A 6660-nucleotide genomic window follows, 5' to 3' on the forward strand; every position below is an offset into this window, starting at 1 on the left:
AGACTGTTGTGGGTGACTCCCTTCCTGCCATGGAGAGGCCACCCCATGGTCTTGTCCCTCAGTCTCCCCAGGTCAATCAGGCACCGGGCCTGGGCTTCTCAAGTCTGGGACACGTGGTCACACACCTCCGAAGCCACTCCCTCTGTTCTGGGCCTCAGGGTCCTGTCCACCCTCCTGCTACCCTCTTCAAGAATCGCAGCCTTGGGGGTCCCGTGGGCCAGTGCCGAATGTCGGGGTCTATAATCTCTCCTTAGGAGGTGTGGACACTCCCTCTCACCGCCCTCCACTTGGGGCCTCAGCAGGCTCTCCAGGACGAGGGGAGAGGGTATCATTCACCACATTCTACAAAACAAGACACAGACCGGGAGGAACCCACTCGAGGATGGACTGTTCCCATCTGTGGGTGGTGGTACCACTTGAGACCAAACCAGCAACTTGTTACACATAAAATCTGTGCTCTTCTGGACCCACTTCTGGGCATTGTCTCAGTGAAATACTTGCAGACCAAGAGGACTCTATACGGCTGTTCTTAGAAGCCATGTTTGTCATGGAGAAAAACTGGAAACGAGTTGAACATCCCGTAGCCGGTAGATGGTTAAGTCAACTATCTCGCGTCCCAGGGGAGGGCACGCAGCTTTGGACAAACGCCACGGCTCTGTGAATGTCACGGAGCGCAAGCCGAGACATAGTTCTGAATATTAAATACAAAAATGAAGCTGTACAATAGTGTGCAAAGCCTGTTTCCGTTTACACAAAATTAAGCTCTTACAAATCTAACCACATGTCTTTCCAAGTAAAAATATTTAAGTAACAGTGAAAGAAAAGTTCTGGGCCAACACACGCCAAAAGAGCAGTTATTTGTACTTGCGGAGGGGAGAATGGGATGAGTGGGAAGGAACTGAAACGTACACTTTTTTGGTGTAGTTTTATTTGTTTTTGAGGAGTTAGGCTCATATCTTACTTTTGTAATTGATACCGAGAAGAAAAATGTAAAAATTCATGAACAATGTGCTTATTGAAAAGAATCTGAGCAATGTAAACACTGTCAAGTGAGATGTGCCCCCTGCACTCACCCTCCTCTCCCCTCCCGTAGGGCCCACGGGTCCCCAGGCAGAGCTCCTGCACTGCTGGCTGCGTTTATTCAGACTCGCGTGTTCGAACTATCCGGAGTCTGAGCTGGTTTGGGGCCTTGAAGAAGAGGGGCGGGCAGGCGGCCCTGCTCTCCATGCCTCAGCTGCGTGCTCCCTTCCCCTGACGCGTCTCACCAGGAGGCTCCCAGCTTTCCGTGTTCAACAGGAATTCTGACGGCTGCTCTGCCGCAAAGCCTCTGGCCTCCCCTCTAAAGGGCTGGCGTTGCCTTTCCCGCACCCTCCCCGCTGTTTTCATTCTCCTTTTTCCTTTTGGGGACTGTGGGGTCACCAGGTCATGAGCCACAGAATCCACTAAATATCTGAATCCAGTATAACCCATTTTAAGCATTTTTTTTTTATTGAGGTATAATGGACATACAACATTATATTAGTTTCAGGTGTAACAAATGATTCGCTATTTGTATATATTGCGAAATGATCACCACGATAAGTGTAGTTAACATCCATCACCATACATAGTTACAGAATTTTTTTTATTGTGATGAGAACTTTTAAGATCTACTCTCTTAGCAACTCTCAAGTATGCAATATAGTACTATTAACTATAGCCACCATGCTGTACATAACATCCCCAGGACTTATTTATCTTATAATTGGACGTTTGTACCTTTTGACCCCCTTCACCCATTTTGTCCACCCCCTACCCCCATCTCTGGCAAGCACCAATCTGTTCTCTGTGTCTATGTTTGAGGTTTCGTTTTGTTTTTTAAGATTCTGCATATAAGTGAGATCATACAGTATTTGTCTTTCTCTGTCTGACTTATTTCACTTAGTATAACGTCCTTGAGGTCCATCCATGTTGTTGCAAATGGGAAGATTTCCTGCTTTTTTATGGCTGAGTAGTATTCCATTGATTCCATTGATATATATATATATATATATATCTCACATCTTCTTCATCTGCTTATCCACCAGTGGACACTTAGGCTGTTTCTGTGTCTTGGCTATTGTGAATAATGCTGCAATGAACAGGACGGTGCAGATCTTTTTTAGATAGTGTTTTCATTTTCTTTGGACAAATACCCAGAAGTGGAATAGCTGGATCATATGGCAGTTTTATTCTTAATTTCTTGGGGAACCTCCATGCTGTTGTCCCATACTGCATTTCTTTAATCTTTAACCATGAAGTGCAGAAGACAGATGCATTGTACTATAACAACTAGACCTTAGGTTAGCATGAAGGAAGCCATCTTAGGGAAAGGAAGCAGTATTGTAACTGTGGTCCTGACTCACTAGTCTCTGAGAATGCACTCTGGCCTGCACGTAGCCTAGAGGATTAAGCACCTCTCACTTCTGCAATGTACGTGACCTGCTAGTTCTAGGACTCTTGCTCACGTATATCTCCCAACTGTGGTAAGACGATAACTTTGTTCTCTAAATTCCCCCAGGAACATGATGACCTCCAGAGAGAAAAACTCTGTGTTGATACCTGTCACAGATGACAGAAGAAAGAGAAAATGAGGCGCCTTGAAGTTCATCACACCAGACGGTTGACATCCCTAAACCCCCATTTCCCCTATATAACTGCCTCCAGGTTCTGTATGCCTTCAAGATAGTTCTTTAGGACACTAGTCCACCATCTTCCGATTGTGCTAGCTAATCGTATAATCTGTCCTTTCTCAACCACTGACTTGTTTGCAATTGATTGGCACTGGATTGCACCGGGCAGAACTGGCCCCTTTTTGCTCAGTTACACTACTTCTGTGTCCTTATCACTTTGGTGTGTTTGAGCTTCAGTGTGGTCAACTTCCCCAGACAACCGTCTCCTGCTTGTCTCAGCCACAGGTGGCCCAGCCCCCGTCACAGCCTATTCTTGTCAATAAAGTTTTATTGGGACACAGCCCACTTGTTCATTCCTGTATCATCTGTGGACGCTTTCACGCTGCAAAGTTGAGCAGTTGCCTCGGAGAATCTAAAATGTGTGCTCTCTGGCCTTTTACAAAAAATGTTTGCCAACTCTGTTCTATAACATCCTCTACAGCAAGCATGGTCTCTGACCGTCAGAGCTCATGTTGTGTGTGAGGGTACATGATGGCCAGTCAGTTTGTCAAGCAGTGTGCAAGGGGGATTTCAGGTGCCTGGGATTTTCATTTGGGGTCTGAAGACCTTCGAACAACACTTATTTGTTTTAAAAAGTCAGAAAGTGAGAATAAACAAAAAGAAGATCTAAGGAAAATGTTGTGACCTCCCCCTCCCCTCCAGGATTTGCTTTCCTCTAAACCCCACTGAACACGTGTATTTTTAAATCACATCACACCAGGCTTGAAACATTCCTCCTATTGTCTGGATATTATCCCGAAGTAGGGGCCAAGCCTTCCTTCCTGTGGTCACTTAGGCTGATTTTGACTTTTTGTTGTTGCAAAATTTAAGTCTTGAAATGATATGCTTTCCTTAAATTTAGAATTTAAAGCCTTAAGAACTCATTGAACCAGTTTTCTCATCGTGATAAAAGAGTTTATTCTTTGAGAAGAATGTGAAAGAGACATCAGTATTGTGTTTAAAAAAAAATCCTTTCTCTACTATAGCATCTCTCTGTGGCTTTTGTTGTGCTTCTGAGTGGCTGAGTGGGCAATAAATTGAATTAGATTTTATTACTGTGCGTTGTGTGCCTATTGGCTTTAGAAAGAGTCTTCCTTTGTTCACTCCAAGTGGGTACAAATTTAAGACAGAAAGTAAGGAAGAAATAACTTACTTCACTAATTGTATTTCAAGTGTACTTTTTTACTAGAGGCCAAGATGATTTAGAAAAAAAAAGTGGCATGTTAGTTTCTTGTGACAGCCATGACAAATGACCAGACTCGGTGGCTTAAAGCAACAGGAACTGACTCTTCCTCCCTGATCCAGGATGGCCTCATCTCAGGATTCTTAACCTAGTTGCAGCTGCAAAGACCTTATCTTCAAATAAGGCCACATTCTGAGGTTTGCGGGAGACGTAAATTTTGGGGGGATGCTATCCAATCCACTACAAGGGGTACAGACATTTTTGAAAATAATTTTAATTTAAATTATGAATAGATAATGTATTCACATTGTTCACAAAGCAAAAGAAACTCGAGGGTGCGGTGTAAATCTTTCTCTTGAAGCCCAGACCCAGTTTCTCTCCCCAGAACCAGGCAGGATCCTCAGATCAGCTCCTGCGATATCCTTTCAGTCACGCCCCATGAATCCCCAAGCCAGTCCCCGGGACTCCCATTCCGCCCCCGTAGTGCACACCTGTCCTAAACCCGAGGACGCATCTGGGCTCGTCCCAGCAACCCCGGGGCGTCCTCATCCTTTTCCCAGGTGCCTCTGGCCCCTGATGGCTCCAACAAGTTGGTATAGGATATTGTAAGCCTTATTTTTTATTTACAGCATTTTTCTGCACTCATGCAAATTTTTTATTTTCTCTTTCTTTTTTTGATTTATAAAGCATTTTGTCCTATTTTGTAATTAGTGGCTGTGATTCCAATTAGAGGTCAGTTATTTTTTTCTCCGTATTCCTCCTTGTCATTTTTCTGTTTAAAAAGCACAGAAAAAATGGGAAATTTGCAGAACAAAGAGCTGTTTTGCATTGCATGAGAATTGACTCTGGCCGTGTCAATATTCAGAAAGAGAGCTGTCAGGAAGCTGGCCCTGGCTGGCCTGAGCCTCGGGGATCCAGCCAAGCGGCTCCCACAGTGCGGTTCAGACAGATTCCTCTCCAGCCGCCCCCATGAAAGATTCATTGTCTTTCCCTGAGACAGCAATGCATGTTTTTCCTTCCACAGCGATGCCATTATACCAAACATAAGATGAATTACTGTGCGGAAATCCTCGCAGTTTGCCCGCAGTCTTTTAGGAGGTCCGGTGTGTGGCTGTCTCCTGAGATTTCTGTCTAAATGTGTAATCGTTCTATCGGTGGTTAATAACGTGCAATCACCTATTCTAAAATGAAGTCATAGCTTTTCACTTATAACTTTTATCAGTTTAATTACCCAAGGCGTTGTTTGAGATAGGATAAAGAAGTCTTCTCTGGTAAGTGAATCAGACTTTGTGATTCTTTACTATTTATCCATTCACCCAAGTATTTATTAAGCTTTTATTTTGCGCCACGTACTCTGCTAAACACAAGGTACAGATATGGATTCATGCATTGAAATCTCCTGCCTGATCATGTGAAGATACACAAGCAGCAATGCACTGTGTCCAACGTGAGAGATAGGGGCTGGAGATTATTGCCCAGTGACATCGAGGAAGGCCATCAGAAGGCACTCTCCGTGGTTGGGTTTCCCAGTCTCTTCCTGTCCTCACACTCACTGGCAATTCTTGGTGCTTGGTTTCCATTCTCATGGCAACTTCATTGCGTAAGATGGTGGCTGGAGCCCCAGCTATTTTGTCCAACATTCCAGGCAATCAGACAGGGAAGGACTGGGGGACAAACCAAAAGTCAGCTGCCTCCAACCTCCTCATCTTTTTAAGCAGCTCTCCCAGATTCACCCAATGATTTTACTTACTTGCCAGTGGCTGCCCCTAGCTGTGAAGGAAGGAGGAGAGATACTGCCTTTCGGCTGTGTGCAGGGCTGGACGGGGCTCTGCTGCTCAGGTGGGAGGAGAGAAAGGAAACTGATGTCCAACTCACAGTGGCTCACAAAGCTCACGTCTGCTTCCAGAACCTTCCATGCCTTCCCGTCAAAATTCGTGGGATGGGATCCTCTCTGTAAGGAAAGGTTTCGTCCCTTCTCCAAGAACTTTCAGTAAAGCTTGCTTATTGATGAAGAATTGCATGTGACGGGATTCCTATGATTATTTTTGGTGTGATGTTCTAACACTTTTTATTGGAAGAGCTTTATATGGCTTTCCAGTTCTTGTATTTTCAGAATTTGACTTGGCTTCTTTACTTTTACTATTTTGAAATGCAGACTTTGCTATTTGCTTTAGTGTTTAGCGTAGCAATTGACTGATTTCAGGGGTGTTATCCAGGCTCTGCCAAAGTAGGCTTTTTAAAAAAATGTTTCCAATTTGAACTCTGGCTCAACTCCGCTGAGAAATCAGCCCCCGTTGTTGCTGCCAGATGCAGATGGCGCAGTCACGGGCTGGGGCGTGGTTATGCACGAAGGGGCGATGGGGGCTGAAATCATTCCATTTCCCCCAAGTCCCAGCTGCAGGAAATATCTGGCCAATATTTTTAAAAAATGATCTTTCTGAACTTCCAGATTTGCAGAGCTCCACCGCATGGGGAGCCGGTCTCCAGAAGGATGACCCTGTTCACCTCTCTGTCTCTCTCTCTCTCTGTCTCCCCGCTCCTTTCCCTCGCTCTCCCCTTCACTCCCCCCCCACTTCAATGTGTAAACTTGGCCCTGGGTTCTTCTCTCTCTGTGTATTAGGTTACTTTTCCCAGCCACGGCTCCCCTGCCGTGTGGTCATTTGCTCAGATTGAGCAGAGGTGAGCTCACCTGTGAGTTGGGGCTAGTGACAGCCATGCCATGGAGGGGTGGGGGGGATTCAACACAATCCCTCACCCTCAGCCCTGGGTGAGTGTGCCTGTCCCCTC

Source organism: Diceros bicornis, chromosome 20 (assembly GCF_020826845.1).
Source record: "Diceros bicornis minor isolate mBicDic1 chromosome 20, mDicBic1.mat.cur, whole genome shotgun sequence".
Taxonomy (NCBI): domain Eukaryota; kingdom Metazoa; phylum Chordata; class Mammalia; order Perissodactyla; family Rhinocerotidae; genus Diceros; species Diceros bicornis.